The sequence below is a fragment of the Psittacula echo genome, assembly GCF_963264785.1.
Source record: "Psittacula echo genome assembly, chromosome: 2".
Classification (NCBI taxonomy): domain Eukaryota; kingdom Metazoa; phylum Chordata; class Aves; order Psittaciformes; family Psittacidae; genus Psittacula; species Psittacula echo.
The window spans coordinates 83,114,538-83,141,901 of record NC_137737.1 but is presented as its reverse complement, the minus strand read 5'-3'; the positions used below and the strand labels follow the sequence as shown (position 1 = coordinate 83,141,901).

Here is a 27,364-nt window from a genome sequence, read left to right as displayed (position 1 = left end):
GAATTTGTGGTAGTCCATCATATCCCTTCTGTAGATGCTACCATTTGGAGAGCTGCAAAGGCTACAACAAGCCTTTGCTCATGAGGTTTCTGGGACCATGTCTAGCTGATAATTTGTGTTACTATCGGTTTGGTTCAAAACTTTGTTTACCAAATAATTAAATTTGAATAATGAAAAATTTTAAAATTTTATGAAATGCAGTGGCAGCAATGCTGGGGAAGGGCCTAGAGGTGGGGGAGCTGGGGGTGTTTAGTATGGATAGGAGAAAGCTCAGGGGGTCCTTATTGTTCTCTACCACTACCTGAAAGGAGGTTGTAGGTCAGTCTCCCAACTAACAAGTGATGGGACAAGAGGAAACAGCAGCCTCAAGTTGCACCAGGGAAGGTTTAGACTGAATATGAAAAAAAAGTCTTCACTGAAAGGGTTGTCAAGCATTGGAACAGGCTGCCCAGGGAAGGAGTGAATCACCATCCCTGGAGGTACTTAGATGATGTGTAGTTGTGGTGCATAGGTTTAGTGATGGACTTGCCAGTGCTGGGTTAACATTGGACTCAATCTTGAAAGTCTTCTAGCCTAAACAATTCTATAATTCTGTGTCTGCTTGTTTCATACGTTCTTATAATCCAGTTATCTTGTATAGGTCTATTCAGATCTGAAAGGTAAATAATGGCTTACTAACATGGTGATTTGCCTATCCCACATTGCCCTTTTAGTCATCATCACGCTTGTAGTAAGCGTGGGTAAAGCCCTTCCCAAATCTTCATTCGCAAAGCCAAGCCATCATCAATCAATCCTGCTCACTAGCCTTCAGGCAGCCATCCTAGGAGAAGGAAAGCTCTAACTTCAAACCCGGGCAGATGGCGCTTGTCTAGCCTTCCATCCAAGAGAAGGACACTCTAATCAAACCTACGACCTGAGGACTTTGCTCTCACTGTCCTAGCTCGCTAGGCCCTGGCAGATAAACCTCAAGTGTAAAGAGTGGGGCCAGTTCTGCGCACGCTGCGCCTCACCTAAAAAATCCACTGTGCAGGCCGGAAGGGTTTACTCACACTTGCAAAGCCCTGTAGAGACAGGCAAGGGACATAACAGCAGGTGGTAAGGTGCACTGGAAGCCGCAGACCCAACCCTGCATGCAGGCAGTTCAGGACATTGGTTGCTCGAGCTTGACCCAGGAGATGACAGTCTTGTTTAGAAACATCCTTTATGACCAAGCAGCCTTTTTTCCAACCGGATTTGCCTATCCTACATTGCCCTTTTAGCCATCATCGCGCTTATAGTAAGCGTGGGTAAAGCCCTTCCCAAATGTTCGTTCGCAAAGCCAAGCCATCAATCAAACGTGGTGACATACCACACGCCACTTCAGTACTGAATATTGGCTTTTGATTTCACTCTCAGGATACTGTCCTAACTGGTACCATAAACAGAAAAATGTCATTTCAGCAGTATTTTTTTCTCCCAACTGCAGTATCTCTCAAGGATCTCCCATAATAAGGAGGATGTAATGGCTGACATTTTCCAAGACAAAGATTTACAGATTTGTTTAAAGAGCCGTGTAGTAAGCCTTTCTCTATACCTGCAAGATGGGAAGGAGTGGTACAGGGCAGGTATCATAGGTGTCAGAGCTCTTCTTGACCTTCTGTTCAGGAATTAAGAAAAAGAGAAATTGCAAGGGTGATCTAGAGATCTTTTTTCAGAAAAAAAAAATATTTTATAGTTGAGGCCACAGAATAGGATAAAAGAGAGTCTTGAATTTGTTACATTAAGTAAGCTTGTTCTTGCCCAACTGGAGACCTTCTATTCGGAATATCGGTTTTAGATGTAAGGGGAAGTGAGGAGAGTAAAGCTAAAATGTCTTGTCTGTGATCGAGAGCTTTGAAAGTAATGATTGAGAAATTGAGTGTTCCCGTGTTGAGTCCAAATACTGTTACTTAGGAAGAGGGATAGCAACAGCAGCAGAATTTGCTCAAGTAGAATGGAAGTCCACTTTGAATAATTGAAGAAGGCTTCCTGTTTGTAATGGAAGAAAAGAACGAGTTGGGTAGCGATTGGTTTTTTTACAAACAGAGAGAGGCTGTAAAAGAGGAGGATTTGCTGTTTCAAGATTGCAAGCAAGTAAAGCATGGGCCATGTGTAAGGAAAAAGGATCCCCACCCATGGCTCAGAGCCAAAGTGCCTGTGGGACTGTCTGACAGCATTTGCAGCTGCAGGAAATGAGTTATAGCCCAGGCCAGCAGGGAAAGTAACTCCTAACAATGAGTAGGTAGGGTACTTGCTTTTCCTTGTTGCCTTGGGGCCACGTGGCAAAAGGTGGGGACTGTAGTTTCCAGAGCACCACAGAGGAAAGGATCTGCTTGTGTAACGCAGCTGGACACAATCACATGCAGAAGGTGATATTGAGGAACATGTTGTAGTTGTGCAAGATATTAAATGTTTATCTAAAAATTCTGTTTCTTGATGAATCAATTGGCCTCCTTATAAAATTTCCAAATAACAGGCTGCCCATCCAGATAACCAACTGATAGAAAACTTTATGAGGAGCTCATGGGTGGCAAAGCCGAGCAGTCAGTTGGATTTCACACTCTGCTCATCTAAATTAGCAAAAAATTGTAAAAGCTGTGCTGCAGTGTCAGTTCAACTTTTGTATCAGTCAGACTTGAGCTTGAACAGAGGTGCACACATTTTATTAGCGTAAGTTCACCTTAACCATTATCAGTTGTTCTGAAAGCCTAATAAAGCATAAATTTCCATATAATCACAAATATCTTGCCAAAAAGCATTGCTAGTTCTAACAGCAGCAAAGATAGGTTGAATTTAAGGGTTGTGTGTGTCGTTTGTCAAACATATTATCATGCTTTAGTCCAGGTAAATAAAATAGCTTCAGTATAAAGTAAAACAAGAATTCTCTATCCTGACTTACCCGCTTTGAGGTTTTACTTGAGTTTGCAGTTAAAAATGTGGTTTGAGCATAAGTAAACTTAAATAAAATGTCAGCAATTGACTGTGGTCTATTAGATCATAATCTTTGCATTGAGCTTTATAGCCAAACTACATCAGATGGTCAGAGTTAATAGCCAAATTCTAATTCAGCTTTGAATAAACAGTAAAGTCTGTATGAATTGCTTCCTTCGCGTTGTGCATTCCTAAACTAGATAAGGAGATTCAATGAATCTCACCGTTTGAATTTCTACAAGAGTTCTTTCTAAGCCAAGTTTACATGTGTTTTATAGGATTGATTTATGCATAAACCTGCCTTTAATTCCTGCACTATTCTTCTATCATAACCTAGCCCAGGAAGACCTGTCAGGTATGTCTGTATTTCCCATGCTGAGTCTATTTGTAGGCATAAGTATGTGGGTAATTCATCTCTGGAATTTTTGTACATAGGTAATGAAAGCTTTTTGCCCTGCTTGGGAGCTCAGTATTACAGCTGACAATAAGAAGAAATTTTATAGTGCTGGCTTGAATGTACTTTTGGTCCCAGACAGCTGCCAAATATATTTCTCATGTATATCACAGTTGGAACGGAAATCAGTGTGTAAAATGTATCTGCTTCAGAACAGATGTATTTGCACAGCTGATCTTTGGGGGGTAGAAGGTGGATATAAACCAGCAATTCTGATGGCTTTAGATTTCCCGAGAGACCTGTTATTTTGCTTGCAATTAGCCTTTCTCTGACAGCACTTTCTTTTTCTAACCAAGGCATTGAGGTAGAACAGAGTACAGACTAAATATCCTGCAAATGTTGCTCATATGTTTCAACTGAAGAAATACATCATGGAGCAGTGTTTATTTTCCTTAACTGTCCCTCTTCAGGTGCAACAAACTGTGGTAAAAGTTATTTCAGTGTTTTCAGAATTACTTGTTGAGGGTGTCTTTGTTACCTGTATTTTGCTTTGAATTAAATAAATCTTCAGACCTGGTACTCCAAAGAGCATCTAAGAGCCACCCAAAGAATTTCTCTTCCATTTCAGTGCATAAGTAGCTTGGCAGCGTGGTGATGAACAGGGAGAGTGGAGCTAGGGATGCCTATTTGGACAGGAGAGAACTCCTAGAGACATGGAGTTGCCATAGCTATGTGGTAACTGCCTTGCCCATGACAGAAGATGAGGACCTATTGGTGTATTTTTTTTCTGCAGCTGGGATGGCTGTCCATTTCCAAGGACTATCTGGGTAATTTTACCTGATGCGTTTTCCTTCTGTCACAGAATTGTGTAATATTGACAGAGTCCATAAGGTCTTCTGTTCTTTTTCCAACTCTCTAGTTTTCTGGCACTTACGCTGTTGCGGCTTATGTTCTTAAACTTGGTAGAAGGAGGAGTATTTATGTGTTTAGTGGAGAGGAAAAAATTGTCAAGGAGCAGGGTAGAGCCGGTGTTCTTGTGCACCTTTCAGGACATCATCACATTACATCACATCATCTGTCATCATCACTGCTTGCAGATGGAAGTAGCAGGATTTAGCATTCTACTGACTTCTTCCAATTCAGTTTTTGTGGGGCGGCTGCTGAAAGTGCAGTCCCATTGACTTCATTTTGCTTTTTCTGCAATTATATTGTAAAATTTAGTCTGTTATGCATGCTATACTAGAAATGTTGCATCACTGTTAATGCAACTTTATCTGAAGCTTTTTGACAGATACATTAGATACCTCAAGTTTGGTTTCAAATAACTGCTTCATAATGCAATGTTTTGCTACTATTTTGGGTGCATATTCAATGAGAAAAATTTATTCACAGACAGCGTGATCAGACATTGGAACAGGCTTCCCAGGGAAGTGGTGGAATCACCATCCCTGGAAGTGTTCAAAAACCGTGTGGATGAAGCCCTCAGTGGTCTTAAGTGAAAGCCCAGGCTATGGGATCCAGTGCTTACTCACTTCATCATTGTAAGACTTTGCTGAGATTACAGAACTGAAGCAACTTACTAGAAGTAATAGTATTCTACTTCCTTCGTTTGCTGTGTTTAGAATAACAAAGTCTTACTCTGTTATTGAATTTGTTGGAGTGATGATAAATGTTTACATTTCCGTAATGTTTTTTATTTGAAAAAAAAGTATTTTATCTATTTTGACAGTTTCATCTTTCATGTAGGAGCATTTTATTATTTTTATGATGCAAAGTGCCATTCTAAATGCCAGAAGTGCAGACAAAGATTGCATTGTTTTGTCAGATTGTGAGCTTTTGAAGGACAGTATTACTTTTATGGAAAGTTTAAGTTTTTAAGAATACTAACCTCATATTGTTGTCGGCAAGTGGCATGCATATTAGGATATCGAGTCTGCTTAGGTCTTTTTATGTGCTTCAGGAAGTTAACATTATTACCGATCTAAAATTTAACCTGGTCTGTTACGTGGATATGACTTATGTTAGGCAATACTGAGCAGAGACAAAAGGAGGAACAGTCTTAGTGTAACCCTTTGTAACTAACCAACATGCATTTGTACAATTTGAATTTAGCAGAAAGGGAAAAAGAAAAGCGTTTTGGTCAGCAATACCAGCCAGCATGTAACCCACACGGCTTGCAGAAGCAGTTCTTCCAGATGCATAGGTATGGAACTTCAGAATCAGTATTTCTTACAGGGAGCACATGTCCACTTTGAAAAGCATTTCTTTCATTTCTAATGACCTAGTTTGGTTACTAGAATGGTTCATTTTCCTTTTAAGTGACTTAAAAGAAATGAATTTTAAGTCAAGACCATAACTGAATATTCTGAACAGTACTTCTGAATATATTCTTCCTCTTTCCTTTTGTCTTTGCATAAGTTTCCAGTTAAGATAATTAGCCAAGAGATCTATGTTTAAGAAAAGTCCCACCTCCTGTATGTTCAGTTACAGCTGGTTTGGAGAATTAAACCTTGTTTTGACCAGATTTTTTTTTTTCACGCCAACAGGCTGATTCCTTTTCCCTTTGGAGTGTGAAGGGAGGAGAAAGTCTTCTCAACCATATTTAAAACACTCTACATCAGAAAATTCAAATGGAGAAAAAACAGGAAGGGTAACTTGGATAATCAAATTAATGTAAAAAATGAGTGTTTCTTCAATATGTCTCATTAGGACAGCAAGTATTTCTCTCTTGGAACACTTTTTGTGTTTTCTCCAATGCAGAGATGAGGCATGGCATATTTCTTCTCTCTTCCCACCCTCTCTAAGTAGTGAATGTATGTGGAACAACATTCCTTACACTCATCCAAAAGATTTTGTTTGAATTATCTGAAGCTGGTTTGTTGTGGTTTTGCTGACAGTGGCTGGGATCCTTCAAGCTGATTTGGCATGCTGCAGTGGTGACTGTGTTGAGTCAGAATTTTCCCAAAGCTTTTCCAGATAACAGACAGCCAGGGACAGTGAACATCTCTTCATTTCTTTGAAAGGCCTCCTCATTCCTGTGAGTGGCCTACAGGCTCCAATTCCTTGGCTATGGCACAGAACAGTATTAAAAGCTCAAGAAAATAATAGCCAAATGACTAAGATGGGAGAGAGTTTACAATGTCATCTGCTTTTTGATATTCTTTCTTACTGTAGGCTTAAGCAACAGCTAGGGCATGTTCTGCAAAGCTGGAGACAGGAAGGACTTATGTGAGTGAAGAGCTGGATAAATGAATCATTTCCCAATATTCTTAATTAAAGCCTGCTTCAGTGTCTTGCTGTCAGTTGTTCTTGACAAAATGCTTTATCCAAGATGTAGAAGGGAAGGTTATTAATCATCCAGCTGAAAATATTTCTTTGCCGTCAGTCAGAAAATACTTTTCCCAGGTTTGCCAGCTAATTAGGTGACTGGCACGTTCTGTTAAGAGATGGTTGTTAGTTGGGGTTTTGGGTTGTTTGTGGGTTTTTTTTTTTTTTGCCCCTTTTTTTTTTTTAATTGAAACATCCCAGTATTTTGGAAGGCATTCTTGGAAATCTCAAATTAAGGATGTTCACATAATTCATTGCAAAATACAATTTCTGACTGATTCAGTTTAAAGTGTCTCTGGCAGCTGGCAGCACTGGTAGCAAAGAACAGGAAACAGCGCGCTGAATGTAAGTCCAAAGAACCACTGTTGTAATGATTCCGCTCGTTGCAGTCCGGCAGTGTTATCTGTGAGACTAAGGAGCAGCTAGGCTCTTTTTTCGGGAACAGGATGATCTTTGTGTGTGGAGCTGAAGAAACTAGATCCTAGTGGTGCAGCTGTGCTCTGAGCATTTAAACTGTGGACACATTGTACGCTGAGGAAAAGGCAAAGTCAGGCTCCTTTCACAATTTTCATCATAGTGTAGGAGCTCACCTCTAAGATTCAACCTCGTATTTATTTATTGATGTGTTTTTGCTGTTCTTCCGTTTCTTGATTGTGTTAAGAGTGTTCTGGTGTGAATGTCTGTGTTTGATGTGTCTAATCAGAGTGTCTATCTTGCCAAAGATAGGTTTTGTATGCAATGTCTGCACAATTTATTTTTTATTTATATCGGAAATGCCTATTGTAGATAGAATTCCTATTGGTTTGTGCAATGTTAATTTAGTTCAAGAATTTTAATAGTTCTGGATTTATGTCTGGCTTTGGCTCCTAGGTCTGGGTGGTCTTTGGTCCTGGAGTTTTGGAAAAGTCTGAAACTTCTCTCCCACATGCAGAAACATGATTCAAAATTTTAGGAACTGTGCACTTCTAAGCGATGAAAGCATTTGTCTCACAGATCACTTCCAAAATGGTTTTAAAATCGTGACATTCAGATGCTGGCAGAACTCAGCAAAGAATTCACTCTTCTGTTAGTTTCACCTATCTTGTATACACTTCTCCACTCTGAAGATAAACAAGAATTTTTTAAATAACTGTAGTACTGCTTTAAAAATACATAAATTGCCTTTGTAGATGGAATGTCTGGAATACAAAGGGGAAGATTCTGGAGAAGACGACAGATTTAATTTTACTTGAGAACAACAATTTTATTTAAGATTTTTTTAATTAAAATTTAAGAATTTTAAAGCTGGCTTTTTTAGTACTATCATCTTTGAACATACCCCTTTTTCCCCACCCCTCCAAAAAGAAATGGTACCTATTAAGGGAAAAAGGCTGGTTCTTCATCTTCTTTTTCAGGCTCCGAGGCAACTCAAAATAAGTGCTGAAAAATGAAATTTCTGATTTTGTTAGCTTCCCTTTCTTGTCCTGCTTATTTTCTCCAAGATGGTATAAAATGTAATGGAGCCTTTCAGAGATTAAGTTGGAATACTGTTTATCCTTGTTCTAATATAAGTTGTTACTTCTATTACCATGCAGATGTCTTGGAGTATGATAAATGCAGTCAGTTTAACTCCAGTTGTCCTCTTAAACAAAAGAAGGGATGTGTATTTCTATTCTTACATGCAAGACTAGTAATAGTACCTCAGATGAGGTAGCACTTCCACAGGGAGGGTAATCCAGTGGCAAACAGAGGTTGCAGATGCTGCAGTTCAGAGCTGGTACCTGTGAGAAGCTGATTCACTGGCTGTCAATGGCAGAGGCTTAATGAGCTGTTACTGCTGCGCTAGGGTAAGCTGGCAAAATGTTAATACCTCACAATGGTTTTGACAGTCTGGCATTGTCCATCAGTAAGCCCAGAGACTTACTTAATTGCAGAAAGCTCATCCTATTCCTTCCCTGTAGTAATAGATATGATGTTTGATTTCTGTATTTCATACAATGTGCTACCCTATCTACTGAGGATATGCAGTGCTCTTCTAATCATTTTTTGTTATTGTTGTTGTTGTTGTTGTTGTTGTTCAGGTTTTGGGTATTTTTTAGTTTCTTTGTTTGTTCACTGGGATTTAGTCTTTCTTACAAAATCCTGCCTTAAAAGTGAGAGAGCTCTTTTGCCTGGAATTTTAAAATCTTCATGAAATGGCCATTAACAAAGTTTTCACCTGAACACTTACTTCGTCACAGGTTTAAGTAACTGAGAAATGTCTTAAATTGCATGGGGTCTGAAGGGCCTTTCGTCAGTACTTTGCTTTCAGAAATTAAGCTGAAATTATAAATTTTTATGTATGTATATATAAAAAAATATAATATATATATATTATATAACATGTATAGCCAAGAAAACATTTCTGCTTTTTGCAGGTAAGGTGAAAAAAGAAACAGTTAATGTTAACCTTTTTATAAAAAACCCCACCCATTTTAGATGCTGTCAAATGGCATGGCATATGAGCTATTTTCTTTGCTAATTTGATCAGTTTGTTGTCCCACTGGACTGTGGTCTGTGAATATTTAAGGAGCAGATGAAGGGGAGGAGATGGGGCAGCTCAGTGCTGCTGTGCAACATGCCAGCAATCCAACCTTTTCTGCACTGAGCTTGTGCTCTGTGCCCTGCTGTGGTTTTGCCTAAAGGTGTTCTCCATGTAAGCATATTTTTGCCTGCAGGAATAAGGTTACCTGACTGGCTCGTTGTTACCAATGATGAGTTCCTAGAAAAATTTGTTAATGTGAGGAGCTGCAGGAAGAGCTGTCTAGCAGAGAAGAGTTACTGTAGGATAAGGCTCTGGAATACAGAAAACCTGATGCAGCTAAAGGACAAAGAGAGCTTTGTGGTACAGCCTAAAGTAAACCATAGAAAGACATTAATAGGCTGCTTGTTTGGGTTTAAAATTACATATATTGATATAGGTCTCTGTTTCAGATGGAAATTGAGAAAGCCCCTGCATGTTAAATTAAGAAATGTTGGGTTTGTGATGTAAAAGTCACCTCCCTTTTGCATATGCTTCAGTAGGAGAAGTTACTGGTCTGAGCTTTCTGTCTTGGACCGACCATAAGAAAGTTGTAGCTATTATTTCACTATATGCATTGATGTTTTTTCAATCAAATTCTTACATGATATCCACAGTCACTCTGAAGGGCATTCACGTGGAGTCTGCTGTCTCCACTCCAGTGTTCCTGTAGAGCAATTGTTTTTCACAATTGTATGCATAGAAGACAACTGCATATCCATGATCCTTTCTTCTTAACCATGTAATGTGAAATTTTATTTATGTAGTGGTTCATGTGGTCGTTCTCTCTCTCCCACCACCTTGATTTACTTGTCAGATTTGTCTTCTGAGAAGAGAAGGGGCCAAAGCAGAACCTAAAAATAACAGTGTTTAATTTGAGTAGGAGCGGGAGAACTTTTTGCAATAGCAAGCTGCAAATGATGTGGTTCCCAGAGCATTTAAAATATCTTCCTACAGATATTACTGGTTTTATAAGGTCAGTCTACATGCAGTTGAAAAGCAAAATAAAATCAACTCCGAAACAGTTTTATGTATTATTTTTTGCTGTATTTTAGTCAGAAGTTTTCTTATGTATGGAAATCACTCTTTTAAAGCTACACTGATAAAATCACTAACTTTTCTTAAATTTTAATTGAAAGATGTAAGAGTTTAACTACAGTGAGAATGGTTGGATATTCTTTAGCACGCTCAATGTGCGTGGGAACTCTTGGGGAGCAGAGGAAAAGGATTGTTTCATTTATTTTTTTTTTCTTACTCAACTAGAAACTAGAATCATTTTCACATGTTCTACAATTTTGTGATGGATAAACTAGCCGTAGTGGAAGTCTCACTGTAGGTGGCAACTATAAAGATCACTTATCCTGAAGAAAAGAGGGTTTTTTCTGCTGTCCCCCCACCCCCTCTGGAATTCAGTGCCATTTAAAAGCCGTCTTGGGTCAGCAGAAAAATGTTCAGGAATTGGAATTAATGGTTTCAGTGCAGGAGGCTGTGAGGGGGAAGGTGATTTGGAATTTAGGGTGGCTTTCCTTAGATACATGAAGAAAGCAAATCCTCAGTCTCAGGTGGAGGGTGTGCAGAGCTCTTTAATAGTGCAAACAGGGTAACATGTGTGTACCCAATTTTTGATAAGTGCTAATGATAAGCCTTCTTTGACTCTTGGGACTCTATATGCTGTTGAGTTCCACATAAAATTCCTATTTATCCTTACATTATGTGCATTTGTTTGTTCTGTTATCATTGGCAACCCCCTCACTGCTGTATATTCTTCTTCCTGCTGCATGCTTGTGTCTTTTACAGTATTGTTTGTTCAATCTCATTTTAAGGCCCTTTTTTCATGACACTATGATGAAAGCATTTCATTTCTGTTTTGACAGAAATTTAATCCTTGCTTTGGCTTCTTAGCTCTTTATCTAGTGAATGTAGCTTTTTGCATGTCCTTTAAAATTAGCTGATGAGGTGTTCGGGGGAAAAAAAACTAGCATCTTTTCTAGGTTTGTAAAACGTTTAGCTAAAAAAAAAGAACCCAGAAATGAATATTTATGGACAAATGCTTGTGTGGCATGCTAGGTGAAGAATGCATAGATAAAAAATAAAATGCACACTGTTTCAGTTTGCTGAACAGGAAGATTGCTTGAGGAACCAGAAATCTATTTTGCAGAATATGAGCTTAGAGGTGAAAAGATCTGAAATGCAGTTTAAACCAGGGTGAGATCTTCAACAAATTTATCAAAATGTTTGGGTTGTTTTACTTCTAACAAACAAGGCTCAAGAGGAGATGAAGGTAAGGCAAAATTCGTTGTTTGGTACAGATTTTGTCAAGGAAAATGGAAGTTCCAGGTCAAGCACTGGATGGTGTAGCTGACCAGAAAATGTCTGGCTTTTTTGTGTCTATGCCTTTAGCTAAAGCATTAAAAACTAACTGTGCACTGCAAAATAAAAAAGAGGTGTTAAAGGCTGGTTTTCTGCATTCCAGTTACTGTAAAGCTTAGTAGAGGAACTAGACTGCATCTTTTCTTAAGGCTGAGAGGAAGAATAGCTGGCTTGCTGTATTTTTTAAGATCATCTTGAGCCTCAATTAGGGTAGTTACGGTAGAGTGTAATCTGCTGCATCTGGCTATTCCCACATGTGAATTTAAAGACTGGAACTGTGCTCAGTGAGTCAGAGGAGAGCATCCCTAGAAGAGAGGAGCTGCTCTGACGGCAGGGCAGGGGGCTAAACCAGACTGAGAAGATAACGAGTTCCTCAATCTAATGGCATTGCTTGTAATGTTATCTGGGTGAACATCTTCAGGAGAAGCTGTAACACATCCCTGGGGTGTGGGCGAGTAGGTTATTCGTAAACTGTGGGTATCGGAACAGCTGACTCCTCACCATGCCAAACAGGATTAAACAGACTGACACCCTGGGATCGCTTCACTCAGTAAATCCTACCTGCTGCAGCAACGGGCAGCCGAGTGGCTGTAAATACTGGATCCTGGATTTAGGTACAAATATGTGCAATGGAGATACAATGGGCTGGGGGAGAAGGGTTGTTTGGTTGGAGGATGTTTTCAAATCATAGGAGTTTAGTAGAATGCTTTCTTTTCTCATCTCTCTGCCTTTACTGTCCTTCCCTCTGACCCCAGTAAAAAAATGCAGAGTATGACAGAAAGGACTTGTACGGGAAAGCAAGCAGTTATGGAATGAATCTGCTCTGTAAACTACTGGGATGCTGTACAGTAAGCTCTTTCAGAAAAAAAGCATGTAAAATGCATGAAGTACTTCCTTTATATTTTTTTTTAGTTGAACTGTGGAAATGAGAAATGGTAACTTGCTGTGTGACTTGTAATTAATGGTAAAGAGTTTAGCAGAAATTTTTTTAAGAGTTTAGCAGAAATTTTCTTAGAATGCTGATGCTAAACCAAAAAATCATAGATTGTTTAATATCTGTGACACTTCCGTTAAAATATTGTTGAGAAGTAAAGTTTTGGGGAATAGAGCTTGGAAAGAAAGAGTGGTTGGGAAATAAATTGGTTTATGTGAAATTTAGAGACACTATTGATTCTAAAACGTAATGTGGAGGAAAGCCATGCTGTTTCAGGCTCAACTGGAGGAGAACAGAGGTAACAGTAGGGATATTCGTGTTAAGCCCAGTTATTGGTGGGTCTTCTCGCCTTCCTCCTTTGTAGTTTTAGCAAAAATAATACTTGTCATTGGCATTTGGACTGTTGCTGCAGGACAAGTTTGAGTCTCACGTGTAACAGTCTGAAATGTCTGCAGGACGAAACAGTGCTAACCTTCCGTGTCTGGAGCTGATGCACCTGTCGGGAAGTTTCTTTTTCATGCGCAGATTGATTGCAGCTAGGCTCAAGTCTTATATACCTGTTGCTGTATGCTCTGTGCATATAGTTAAAATAGGCAAGGCAAGTTATAATCTCTGTTATTTGATATTATCCAAACTGCTATTACAGATGGACTGAGAGGGAGGATGGTAGAAGGTTTGCAAACATGAAATCAAGGATGTAATGGAAAGTAATCTTATAGGGGACATCTGAAGATAGGGTCGCATGTCTGTGGGATGTTAGTAACTGAGTAGTTCCTGAAGAGATAATGGGGCATCGGAGTACCAGCCAGAGGGAGTTAATTTTAGCAGGCTGTCGTCTCTGATCCCAGCAGTGGAGCTCTGTTCTCAGAAAGCTGCTCTGTAGCCCGCCCATGCTGCACAGTTACTTCCTAAACCAACAATTATTGCAGTTTTTAGAAGTAAGCAAGTACAGATTAACCAGGAGGGAGGTGAGCATGAAAGAAGGGAGTCAATTGCAAATAATAACTGATGGGCAGAATGCTTTGTGGCAAAATATTTTACAGCGAGTGCTTACCCAGAGCTATGACTACCTAGTCAGCTGGAGGTCTGTTAATAGCCCAGGGAAAGTCTTTTCCCCTTTTGCATTCCACTGTCTTTATTGGCACTTATTTACTTCATTTTTGAAGTCTTGTTGCTGCAGCGGGTAGTGAGGCTCAGATCTCCCTCGTTTTTAATTCCGAAGAGGTTTTAGAAAACATGTTTTATAAAGTGCTGGGTGTAGTCAATCCCGACCAGAGAGATGCTTTCCGTTATTACCATAAATTAAGATCATAGACGTGTGTGAAGTCTTGTTTGGCAAGCATACGTGGTTTCACAAACATTCTTCATTGTTCTCTTTCTGGGTCTTAAAAACAGATGTCCTTGTGCGCAGAACATGTTGTAAGTAGGCTCAGTAGCCTTTCATAATAGGGGAACAAAACTTATTTGCATGCCCCAGTACGACTGTAGCTATGCCATCTCTTGAACTGGAAGGAGTAAAAAATTGTGTCCGTGTTATTTCTGACCACTGCAGACTTAAAACTGATGATTTAGGATTTAGGTAGAATATTCAGAATGTACTGTAGTGCATTATTTTATTCATAGAAGACTGTAACTGAGACTTTGAGTTTGCTTAAAGAATTTTTTAGGAATTAAAAAGTTTGGTTTATTTTTCATTAAAATATTAAAGTACATGTGCAATTAATAATTATGTACTGCTGTTTAATTAAATTATCTGTTGTGTTCCCCCCACCCCCCCAATTCATGAAGTCTGAAGGAATTAAAACACATTCAGATTTAGGTAGATAGAAAATAGGGCTTTGAGTAATGAATTGGCAAGAAATTACTGAAACTAATAAATAAGTATTGTATTTTTGCCTTTATCTGACATCAGTTGGAAAAAGCAATGGTGATGGTAGGAGGAAACCAATTCTTATGGTAATTCCACCCATTCCTGTAATTTGAAAATGCTCTGCATTTGAGACAAGTGTGGATACATATCAAAGTCGTTTATGGTTATCTGGCTGGATAGAGTGTTGAATAGTTTCCGTCTGGAACTGAATATTTGAAATAACATCTTTTTTCATTCAACAGGATGTGTGTGTTTCAATCCCTAAGTGGTTCGTGTGAGTCTGTATTAAACTTGGGAAATTTTAAGAGGCAAATCTCATGGATAAAATCCAGACAATAGATCTACAAAACCAAAATTTATCCTGACATTATTAACCATCTTGGGGCTGGATTTTAGAGAAGGAAAGGTAGTTGTACGAATAGAGAGAGCTCTCATTGGGCTTTGAAGAAATGTATTTATTATATGTGTAATAGATTGCTTAAAGGAATGTATGTGAATCAAACTAGCTTTTTTTTTCTCTCTCTTTCGTAGCATTTTATGGTGTATCAAGCCTCAGAAATAATTCATCCATAAAGCAGGATGCTTTTACTATAGAGTAATTGTTAGCAAATGGTGTCCAGGAGAGGATAAGAGGTCTCTGAGGACTGGACTCAGAGGATGCAGTGGGAGAGTCCATATTACTAATGGGTTGGTGTAATTCTTGGCGTGGATCCACCTCTACATTTTGAAAGTCTATTCTTTTGGAATACAGATGGAAGCTGTTAAATATGTGCTGTGTGTGCTTTTCCATCTCCATGAAGAGCATGCAACAAAAATCCTCCTGAAACTGAGCTCATGTATTAGCTATATAGTTACATATGCGAAGGTACTACTTTCCTGACCTCTGTGTCCTTCCTCACTGTTCTTGGAACATGTTTTTTTAGAATCCTTACGTTGCAGGACTTGCAAGAGAGTTAGATGAAGGTGCCTTTTTGTGACCAGTCAACTACCTATGAGGTACTGCCAGCTAGTTTACCTTGCACTTGCACGTGTGATGCAGCTGCTTCTCTTGTGTCAGCACTAGCAATCACACAGGCAGCCAGACCAGGGAGTTGATCCAGCATAAAACATTACATCCTTCCATCCTTTCCACTCCCAAAAAAATGAAAGTTTTCTTGTGTAGGAGCTTATGCAAGAAGGGATACTGATGTCCTTTCTTGAGTACCATCCCTACTCGTGGTCCTGAACACCTGAGTCTCAAGTTTTTTGCTCTGAGCTGGTAAGTTCCACAGTTATCTGAACTTCTCATAATTTTTGTCTCTTACAATTCTGATACATCTTTTCAGTCACTTGAAAATGCTGTATTTTCATTCATGTAGCCTTCACAGGTTACCTTTGTGAAATAGGCCAAGCTTTGTGAAATGGGCCAAGACTGAGCAGCAGTGTGGATCAAATGTATGCAGAGTTAGCCTCAGGCAGCCTACTACCTCTAATCTTTGGAAGCCTGCTCCCTCCACTCCAGTACTTTCTGCTCTGACATCATATAAGTACTGCATGAAAACTGAGTAATTTAAAATGGATCTATTTGCCCCAGCTCCTTCTCAAGCTAGCTACTCAGCTCCAAGTTTTGAAGATATTTTGAAAGGTGTAAAAGGAAAACATATGCTCTTCTGAAGATAATGTAGTTAGGTTTATAATGCAAACTTAATGGAATAAGGACTTGTAACGCCACTTCTGTAAGAAGTAGTATTTATATATAAACATTTTTGGATTTTGCTAACTTGACTGTATTCCTTTGTATCACTAGTGAAGCATATTCAGAAAGCAAAGTAACTAAGAACTTTTAGATTTAGCTTCAGAAAGATGATAGGAAAATGCCTAGTCAATACCAAGAAGGATTCCCAGAGAGATTGACACCAGAAGGAATATTGATAAAACTTTGGAAAGAAGGGTGGAGTTTGAGTTCATACTAGGAAAAATGTGGCTGCCTCTTTAGGTCCTTGTCACATCTCTCAGAATACCTGTAACTAAATGTCTGATAGCAATAGTTACGTACCATGGGCAAAAGTCTGTTCTGAATGGATAGGCTTAAACTGAGCGAAGTAGAACTGCTTCAACTAATATTTCAACTTAATTTCCCACTTGCTGTGTTACAGCTCTATTTTAAACAAATTACTTCAGTGAGGCAGCGGCACAAGAATGAGATATCACCTTACATAATTAAAGTTTCCTCTAGATGTTCATTGTGAGACTAGTAATGAGCAATGTGCTCGTAATCTGCCTTTGAAATGCAGCTGTAGCAATCTATTGAATTTGCTCATCTAGGCCAGCACTGGCCTTTAGTGGAGGTAATGAGAAAAACAGAATTGAGGTGGTATAAGTATATTCCATCCTGCTTTGAAAAAATGACATCAGTAATGTTAATAATCTTTAACCTTTTCTTTGTTTGTTTCCTTGCATTTGAACAGAGGACTGAATTCCTTCAGTCAGCCTTCCTGAATGAGTGGTTAAGAAAAACCCGACCACCCTACATATCTGCTACATACTGTCTCTTCCCTAAGAAGAGAGCTTCTTAGACATCAGCTCTCTGGATGCATTGTATGAAATGCTGGGGAGCTGATGAAAAGAAGAAATGTTGTGGGGGGTTTTTTTCCAATAGAAGAAGGAATAGAAGCTAATTACATTCCTTATCTTGTTTCCTGTAGAAAACCTGTTTTGGCCCTGAATTTAGGCGTATGGTTGAGTCTGTAATTTAAAAAGGTGACTTGCTGTAGCAGTAATTACTGTTTTGATACAAATTTCCCTCCCCCCATCCACTTCATTTCTTACTAAAGCTAATAATAAGAGTTGTATTTTATTTCCTTTCAAAAGAAGTTTGTTCTTTTTCTTTGCCTTTTTGTTTCCTTTTGATTCCTACTTCGAAACCAGTTTTGGACAGCTCTCCCATGATCCTATCACATAATTTTCGTGTGGACATTTAGGTAATATTAGATGGATGGCAGCTGGGGAACGATTCAAGGTATAGAGATTTAGATGACTGGGTTCACATCACCTTCCTTCTGAGGTTTTATTGGGAATAATTGAAAGAAACAAAACCACCAGAATAGTTGCATGGCAAAATGAAGCTTTTTGTGTATGCGATGTGGGCTTGATCATGCCAAAAAAAACCCAGCAGTGCATATGTTAGTCCTGAAGAGACTGTAACCAAGTTAAACAAACATGGCAATGATGGATGGCATTTTTAGTATTCAGTGTATTTTAATTGTACATTGAGATAAAATATCATATCTTCCATTAATTTATAGCTTGCATGTTTTAAAAAAAATCTATATCAAGGTGTTATCTTTCCCCTTTTAACTCAATCTTTATTCAAGATTGATGAATTTGTGGAAGAGCTTCTTCTCCTTTCCTAATCTGTTAAAATACTTTGTCTTGGAAAGGCATCTCTGTAGCAGTTTGGTATTATGACTTTCAATAGCTCTCTGCTAGCCCACCTGGACTGTGCATCTGTTTAAAAAACCTCGCGTTTCCAGTGTGACTGACCTTTATTAAAATCATGTGTGCTGTCACTGCATTGCTCAGGTTACATTTCCATCTGAAGACAAAAAGTTTAAAACCAGTTCAGTTTCTAATCACTGTCATCTGACTCTGCTCTTGATAATGTAGTTATTGAGGTGGGATTGAACTCAGAGGAAGTTGTCTGTCATCACCTACAGTCCTCTAGTTTTGCGGTGTGGAAGCTGAAAGCAGTGGCATGACTGCAAGGGCCTGACTCTGCTCATTAATACTCCAGGTAGTGTGTACACTAAAAAGGTCAAGATTTTACAACACCTGGCAATATTAGTGCAATTAGTTTCTAGCACTATCACTAGTATGAATTAATTGGATAAGGAGGAAACATCTTTTTCATATGTATGAATTTTGGAGGACTTACTTTTGTCACTGTTTTAGCCATTCAATCTTCCCTCCCAATTCCTTTAATTACTTTCTCAATTTATTTTTTGAGGCCTGAAACAGTATATAACATTTGGAAAGAGAAAATGACCAAAGTTAATTGTGATAGCCCCAAAGCTAAATCATACATTATTAGCAAGCTTATGGCAGAGTTCCTAACTTGAGATTGATGTGTTTGTACAGCTGTTGCTAAAGCTGTGGCTCCAAACAATCGCTAGTTGTTCTAATGAGTTCTTCTGCTTTGAATCAAGAGGATGGGGGAAAGAGGAAAAGGCTGTTAAAATTGCTGTTGGGTTCGTATGTGTATTTAAGTTAATGTATAACTTCAGTAGGTGAAGAGGAAACAAGTTTTGGGGTTTTTTTTAATACAAGCAATCGAATAACTTGGGATTTTCAAACAAGTAAAATTTGATAAAGTCATTATTTCTTTTGTATCATTTGTTCCTGTAACCCAATTTCTATTACCTACCCTTTGTGCTTCAAAGTAGGTTTCTTGACTCACCATATATTCTCTCAGGTTTACTAGAGAATATTTGGAGGGTTTCTCATGCGTTAGAATTTTTTAATGTGTTTGGAAAAGAGAGATAATTAAATAAGTCTAGTTTCATCTTCTAGAGGCCACTCATGTAAATATATGGCAGAGGTTATACTTGCTCAAATTTTTATATTCCTCTGGACAAAAGAAAAAATAACAATATTGGTTCAGCATTTTATGTAGATTATATATATGGTTGGTTTTTTTCTCTTTGTAATTGTGAGGCTTATTTTTATCACACTTAAGGTAGTGGAAGGGTATTTCCTCCCTATCCATGTGTATATTCTCAATTTCAAAAGTGCACCAGTAGAACTGTGCATCCCCTATTTCCTTTTGAGATCAGATTGCTCAAACTTCCTTGCAATATCTTAGTTAATATGCAGCCTTTTTATTGGAGCCTTTGTATTGGGAGTTTTTTTAATCTGCATAGGATAAATTCCTTCCATTGGGATGCTCTGCGTTGCTGAACTTTTGCATAGGAAAGCATGTCGCTTTAAATAACGTCTAAGGTTATGATTCTTCCTAATGCAGTTTCTGTGACTTGCTTCACTCCCTCCCTTCCCCTGTGGCTTTCTCTCCATTCAGTAGAGCTGAGGACTTGCTGAATGCATCTTTTTTTCCCTTTGGCCATTCTGTTATCTATATTGATATGGACATTTGTTTCATATCTGTTCATATTCTTCCTCTTCTGGATTGATACACACAGTGTATCAGATAAGCTACTGTGCTGCTTCAGAGCTGTATTTCTAGGACTGGAGTTTATTTTTATCTATTTCCAAGCAAAATAGATAATTTTTTTGCAGCAAAAAATTAAAGTAGCAGATGATAAAACTTTACAGCTTAGTAACAGATGAGCAGGAATTAATTGTGCAGTTGCCCCAATTAAAATCTGAAACTGCTTATCACAAATCTTGTCAATGGTGGTTCCCATTTGCAGTATATAACATACAACTCTCCACCAAGAGCAGAGCTGCATTTTTGCTGCTAACATCACACAGCATGGCTCTTCAAAAGTAGGTTGTACTCAGCATGCATGAGACAAATAGCTTGTCAGCAGTCAGCAAAACTCTGTCTAATGTCTTAAGCACCACCACTGCCTATGAGGCCCAGGCCCAAAGCTTCTGCCTTCACTCTTTCCTTTCTTTGGCTCAGAATTCTCCCCACTAGCTGGCTGCTTGGTTTTGTCAAAGGCAGGAGTGCTGTAACTTGGAGAGATCGGAAGGAAACTCCTGCTGCCACCTCCCACTGGTTCAGGAACTGTGTTGTGCCCTCAGCCAGCTTCCTGTGCTGAGATCTTAATCTAACCAGCAGCAGCAGTAGTGGGAAGCAGGCTGGAGGCAAGGGCTGTGTGCAGCTCTTCTACAACTCAAAGTAGTGTGGAGGCATCAACCTGGAACAGTCATTCGTGGTGTTCACCACTCCTGTTGCATTCCTTCTCCTGGAGGGAGGAGTGGATGGCCATGCCTTCATCCGATCTTCTAGTTTGGTCATCCTAAAGTAGTTGGATGTTGCTGATGCTAGACATCTGGCAAAATAGCATATAAAGACTTGTTTAAATACACATCTCCAAAACACCAATATGTCAAAAATGAGTGATGTAGCTGAGATTTTATGAAACATCTCAGTGAGAAATTGATCTTAAAAGCTACTGTATTTAAAGGGAAATGGAAATTATATCAGTGCTGTGGGAAAACTTCTTTTCTAGTATAAAAAAGCAGTATTTCTCTTATTTACTGTCTCTGTTTGCACTGAAGAACTTTCACAACTATTAAATGAAAGAAGGGTGTCACCTTAATATTCTTAATCACATCATGTGTGTCAGCCCCTGTGAGGGAGTTAACTTCCTATGTAACTTAAATCTGTCAGTGAAAATCTTACCTATTGTAGGTCTGCAGAGCAAATAATGTTATGTGCTCCTTCCTGTGATGGCCCCGCCTGGCCCAAAGAACTCAGTGGAGATTGCACACAAGGAGGAAACTTTGCACTTTCCACTAGACCAGGCTGCTCCAAGCCCCATCCAACCTGGCCTTGAACATTGACAGGGATGGGGTAGTCACAGCTTCTCCGGGCACCCTGTGCCAGTGCCTCAACACCCTCACAGGGAAGAACTTCCTAATTATCTAATCTAAACTTACCCTCTTTCAGTTTAAAGCCATTCCCCCTTGTCATGTCCCTACATGTCCTTGTAAGAAGTCCCTCTCCAGCTTTCTTGTAGGCCCCCATTAAGTACTGGAATGCTATGTAAAAGACTGCAAGCCCCTGTGCAGTTAGTGCTTAGTAGAAATACACCCTTCCTGGGGGAAATAATTCTATTAAAATGATCAGGACACTTGCTTTGATCTGTAGATGGGTAAGAAAGGGTGGTTCAGTGCACTGACACAGAGTGAGAGCTTGACTTAGAAACAGCTCTGTATAATGAAGTTGTCCTTGGCATGCCCTGCCAAGCACATGGATGTAGCTGTCTTTAAATCTGAGCACAGGTGTTCAAAAGAGTGGAGCTGAAATCAAGATATTGCCTGTTAAAATATAAGCTGTGTGCAGGGAAGCTGAGACTTGATCTATTAAAAGCTTGTGGTTTTCACAGACTGTGAAGCTAAACTTCAGCAGTGTGAGTAACTTTTAATACTTCCTACTTGTGACACAAAATATAGTTCTCCCCAGAAGTAGTAGAGAATAACAGCTTATTGCAAAGAATGAAATATCCCACAATATTACTCTCCGCTTCTGTAGTGCTGCCTTGCGCTTACAGTAATATACATGATTTAGGTTTGGGGTTTTGTAGCCCTGTGGTCTGAATTCCAGCGAGCACAAACAGAACTGCTTCTGTTAACCTGGGAAAGTTTTTTCTGGCACAGTATCATGCCTTCTTCCTGCCTAAAGAGGGAAAAAAAAAAGATAGAAGCAAGTGTGGATGCAAGACTGTCCAGCAGTTGTAAGAGGAGGACTTTCACCCATCTGAATTTTGTTGGGTTAGCTCCTAGATAGCAGTTGATGTGTTTACAGATCTCTCTGTGTGCGAGCTACAGTGCATGTGAAATTATTTAAAAGTTTAAATTAAACCCTTGATTTTACATTTACAGGGTAGGAAAGCAGGAGATGATATTAGAAAAAAAATAATGGTAAAGTAGTAATAAGTGTATTAAACCCTTCAGACATATGCCACTAATTTTCTAACTCAAATGAACAGTGTGAGGGTTTTGCCCTAAATCATAGGTTTTCTTCATTACTTTCTCTATTGCAGTTGCAAATATGTTTATTAGATGACTTCTCTCAATTTCAGAAAGATCTTTGAAAGTTATTAAGATTACAGTGTCTGTCTTGGGGGGGAGGGGGGTGGGTTTTGGGTTTGGGGTTCTTTTTAATTACAGACATGCCTGTGAGCCAGCTTAGTATCTCATTAAGAGAAGCTGAAGAGTGTCTAGTCTCAAGTTTAGAATTCCAGTCTATCTGATACCAACAAAATCATCTTTTGATGACATGGAAGACTTAATTATTGAATACATTTCAATCCAAGTACTCTGGACTAGTGTATCAGTCAAAAATAACACAGATCATGCATTAATCAGAGAAGATATACTAAGAACTCTTTGTCTGTTTGCACACTGAAAATATTACAAATTGTATAGTGCATAACTTGAAATAAAAGGCAGAAAAAGTTTGTTGACCAGAGATGGAGGAGTGTGTTTGTTCCACTCCAAACACAAAGGTAATTGAAGGATTTTCTTCTGTTGTACATTAAGTACTAGCTTTCTGCATTTTGTGCTTTACTTTTTTTCTTAAGAAACTGGTTTCATGAAAATTATTGCACTCTATCATAAGTGAAATCTTGCACTTCTCAAAGGGCATGGTGGAAATGTCCCATTTGCAAGCCTGATAACACTCAAGCTGCATTGTCTTTAAATGGTAATTGCTTTAATGGTAGTTTGTTAAAGTTGAAACACATCTAATGTCTTTAGATGTATATTCCAGTATTGGTTTACAACAAGTACTCAGTGAGAGTAGTCTAAAGAGGATACCTAGCAGGACAGAAATAAAATTCCTAACGCACAGGAAAGTATCTGAATGGTTTTGTACATGGTGGATTGATAGCCTCCTACTTCAAAAGCAGCTCCTAGGCAGAAACCGTGCCTGTGTGTCCACAGATAAAATAAACCTCATGCTCTTTTTTCAAGCTTTACCCATCTCATGTAATAACAAACAATTACTGTGTACACAGGCAGGGGTTTATGGGCTTTTGTCATTAGATGCTTGTAAACTTTGATTCTTCTGACAGTATGTTAACTTGGCTTAGATTGGGGCATGTTTATAGGTAGATGCAGGCTTGGGAGATCACTGAACTCTAGCTGTTTCCAGGTGGCATATTAAACTTGCGAGTACATAACTGTAGATCATGCTCTGTGTTTTGAACTAAGAAGCAGCTCTCATTCCCAAATATTCATAACATACCTGCTTGAAATCTTATTGATCAGCTGTTTAATTGCTCTGTAATGATTTTCTGGGATTTTGATCCTTAAAGCTGATGGTGGATGGCAGGTCTGCAGAGGCTGTGTGACACACCAGCTGGGTTTACTAGGTTTGCTGTGCTCCATTTTCACTTGGCCATTCTCTGTTTCATATCTGGAGATGGTGAAATGTTCTTATTTGGTAGTTTGGAGCATTTGGGATTTAGAGGTGCACAGCAGGCATCAAACAAGCTTGGTTTGATTCCCTAAGTAAAGGAGTCATTTTTTTGTAGCCCCTTGCACTAAAGCTGTAAAAACAGCAATATGGAAATAGTTAATATGAAGCAGAGTCTTTCAAGTCATCAACTAGCTTTAACATGGCTGATTTATTTTTTAGGGGAAAAAAACAGTTTATTAATAGCAGATGTGCATGTTTCTAGTGTTAAGAAAGCTGGGACTCAAATGAGAATTCCCATTTCCTTTCCAGTTTCAAAAATTTGCCTGTTCATTGGAGGTAACTTTATCTTCTAGTTTGAGGGGGTCAGAACCCATGCTGCCTGCTCTTTTTCTTTAGCTTCAAAAATGTATTTATGGACTCTCAGTGAACTCTCTGACCTCATCACCAGAGCAACATGTGGTTTTTACTTCGAGAGAAATGGCAGTTAAACGCCTTCTTTTCTTATTGTGGCTATGGATTATAAAACAAAGCCCATCCGTTAGGGTTTTTTAAATGACTTTATTGAATTACAGAGCTGTCGCAACTTGAGCAAATAGCAATTTTTAAAAATTTGATGGTTTCTTGTGGGATTTCTGTTACTGTGTATGATCATTATATGTGTGTTGCCCTTTTTTCTCTCTCAAAGATGGCCATCTGTTGCATTTATCCTTTTCTAAAAGGGAATCTGACACTCACTAGAAAGTTTACTGTACTCGAAACACAGTTGGGGTTAGCATACCCCAAATTTATTCCATCTGTTTTGGTTTTAGAAGTCCATGTTGTTCTTGGTTTAATTTTGAATACTCCTTTTTTCCTCTTAGCGTGTTTTAATGATAAAATATTCTTGAGCAACCCTAGAAAAACAATTTGCTATATAATCATAAAGGAAACGAAGCCAATTTAGTGTAAACAATCCCAAGCATGGTAATCAATGAAACCAAGTCTGTATCTCTAATTATATAGATAGAAGTAGCACAGTGCTGGGGCAGAAAGAGGTAAGACACACCGCTGTGGCTGTTCTCATAGTGGAGGTGCAAAGTCATTCTGTGCTCTTGAAAATGCGTGCATTGGATATTGATATTCCCTAATGCTTGGATCTGGCAATGCCTTTACATAAATATACAAACTTGAGTGCCTAGAGTTTTTCATGACTGTGCCTCTAAGTATTGTAACTGGTCTCCTGAGGAAGAGGATGGGAGTAAGAACTGGGGAATCTGGACTGCTGTCAGCTGGGATGGGATGGGAAAATGGATGGTAAATGGTCTCACTGAGAAAATACTGTCATTGAATACTTGTAGCTAGTATTAACATTGACCTGTAGGGCTGTAGAGATGTTTTCAGCAAATTTAAGGAGGGGTGAAGAATCAGCTCTGATCTATGAAGGAGCTCGTGGGTTGGTATTCCATTCAGGTTAATACTGGTGATATTAAATCTCTTTTGTTGTTGTTGTTGTTGTTTTGTTTTGTTTTATTCTTTTAAACACCTTTTTAAATAAAATTTGATGTTTAAGCTGATACATTTATGGCAATGCAGTATTTTTACTCATTTTAAGCCTTTCCTTCTCCCCCCAGTGCTTTCATGCTCTGAAGAGCAAAGTGGAACAGTGCTATCTTTTTGGTGTACTACTTACACTTTGTCCACTTTTATGATTCCCTGAAGCCATAATAATACTTCAATAAGTACTTCATATTAAATCATGCAGAAGAGAAGATGAGAAGCAGTTGCATGCTGCATGCCAAATGAAAACTAATGCTGTGTGGGTGGATACGGCTGAAGTATGTTCTGCAAAACATGTCTGGCTAACATTGTTTTGCCTCTTAGATCCTCTCCACTTGAGCAAAGTGTGTGTGTTTCTTCCTGCTCTCTTCCCTTCTCCTGCCCACAAACTCTTGGCCAACTTGGTTAAGAGTAGGAGTGGTACAGCATAAGTGCAGTCAGGCAAAAATACTCATCTTGCACAGTTTCAGGGGCTCTTCATTGTACTGCTTGGTTTTAGAAGAAATGCAGTAGTTAAGTGTTGGTGTATGGATCAAAAGGATGGGTGAGAATTCAAGGAGGTGGAGCACAGGTTTTCTATAAAGAAAAATGGGTTTCTTAACTACGAGCATCTTACATGCTGAGGGATAGGCATGTTTATGTAACAGTAAATTTTACGCAATCAGTTTCCGTACCACCACACTCCTCTTTCCTTAGAAAGGAGTAATTGTATAGGACAGAAATGCAACAGATACAAAAATATAAAACAGTACATAGTGATCTTCTGTGTAGACTCGGTTGCCTTTTTTTTTTTTTTTTCTTTTAATAAACAAGTGGATGTGCTCTGTTTTGTTTGTATGGAAGGAACTCTTATGAACCATTATTGGGAGGCAAATGTATACAAATGAAAGGGAAACTTGGCTGAGTGATGATAACATTTTCAAGCTTGGGAGTCTTAAAAACATAGCATTTAGTCTGTGCTCTAAGAAACCTATTTACAAGAACATCAGCACTGTTTTCCACTCTTCTGTGTTCCATTTACTGAGTGGCAGAAGGTTGTTTATTGAGATACCCTTCAGCTGATGTTTGCTATGATTTCTGAAACAAGGCATCTGATAAAAATCAAAAGATGTATGATTCAATAACAGTAAAGTTAAGTTTGGTAAATGAGCAGTCAAACTAACTTCTTACAGAGGTTCAATAGGAGATTGTTTGGATTCCTGTGGAGAGCTTACAGATGGTTGCGAGTTTTATTTGGAATTTTTTAATAAGCAGACTACTTTTTTTTTTTTCTTTAATGAAGTAGAAAAATCTGTTGTGATGAGGATGCTTGATGGCTAGTAGGCTTGCTTCTCTTACATATGTGCTGAGGACCTTTAAGCAGTAAGCCAGGGGCCTTGAGGGATACTCAGGTTGCAAGTTGAAAACCATTGTCGTAGATAATTAATTTCTTCCTTATGGTTCCTGCTTCAACAAGAAAATAATGTGGTAATTCTGTAGCACTGCTATCCCAAGATTTAGAGACAAAGCCAACTGGTATAATTCTGCATCTACATTTTGGTAATACCCGTTATTTAAAGTCTTGAAACCAGGTTAATGGCATCATAGGAAGTGTCCCTACCCATGTGCAGCACGGCTATAGCTGTGGCTAGAGAAGAATTCTGTAAATGAATCCTGAATCTGGGTGGCTTACTTCAAAGTGTTAGCAACTAGCCTGTTAGACTGAAGTATGCTCTAGAAAGTTTATCTTCTGCTTTATGGAAATGTGTTGAAAGTGGTGGTTAATAGCAATGGTAACATATGTGTTTTTACAGTATAAGCTACAAGAGTTCTTAGCACCAGAGCCAATGTATCTTAATGGTCACATGCCATTTGTGTTTTATTAGAATAGAGAAAAGTCTTGACAAACAGCCTGATAAGATCGCAATTTTGGATTGCAAGGAAAAGATGCCCTTTTTGAAGCAGCTTGAACAGTGAAGGAAAAATAAAAAGCCCTAACTTTATATTCATGTTATATATCTCTTTCCCCATCTCAGTTCAAAACCATAATTTGTACTTTATGGAGATGGAGCAGGCTCACATACTTGTGTGTAGATCCAGTGCATTTGGGTGTTTGCAATGAGATGCATTGCTACATCAGTGCGACCATATTATTCAACACAATTCAAACTATCTCTGATCAGACTGGCAATATGTCTGTTATGGTAAAGCTGCCAGAAGAAGTGATCTGGACATCTATGTCAAGCTTCAAGAAGGAACACAAGCACTGCATTTAATTCCCAGGAGTAGAAACATTCAGCAAAACATTTGTGTCATCTTCATATAAACCATCTATTCACAGAAGTGTGCATACAGGAAAAAAACAACCCATATTTGAC

The 27,364-nt window shown here is 38.7% G+C and overlaps 1 protein-coding gene across 1 annotated transcript in view; it reads left to right on the top strand.

Moving 5' to 3' along the window:
- TRIO (trio Rho guanine nucleotide exchange factor) overlaps positions 1-27,364 on the top strand; it is a 250,363-nt gene that overhangs the window by 191,400 nt on the left and 31,599 nt on the right. The gene's annotated exons all lie outside the window — the stretch shown is intronic.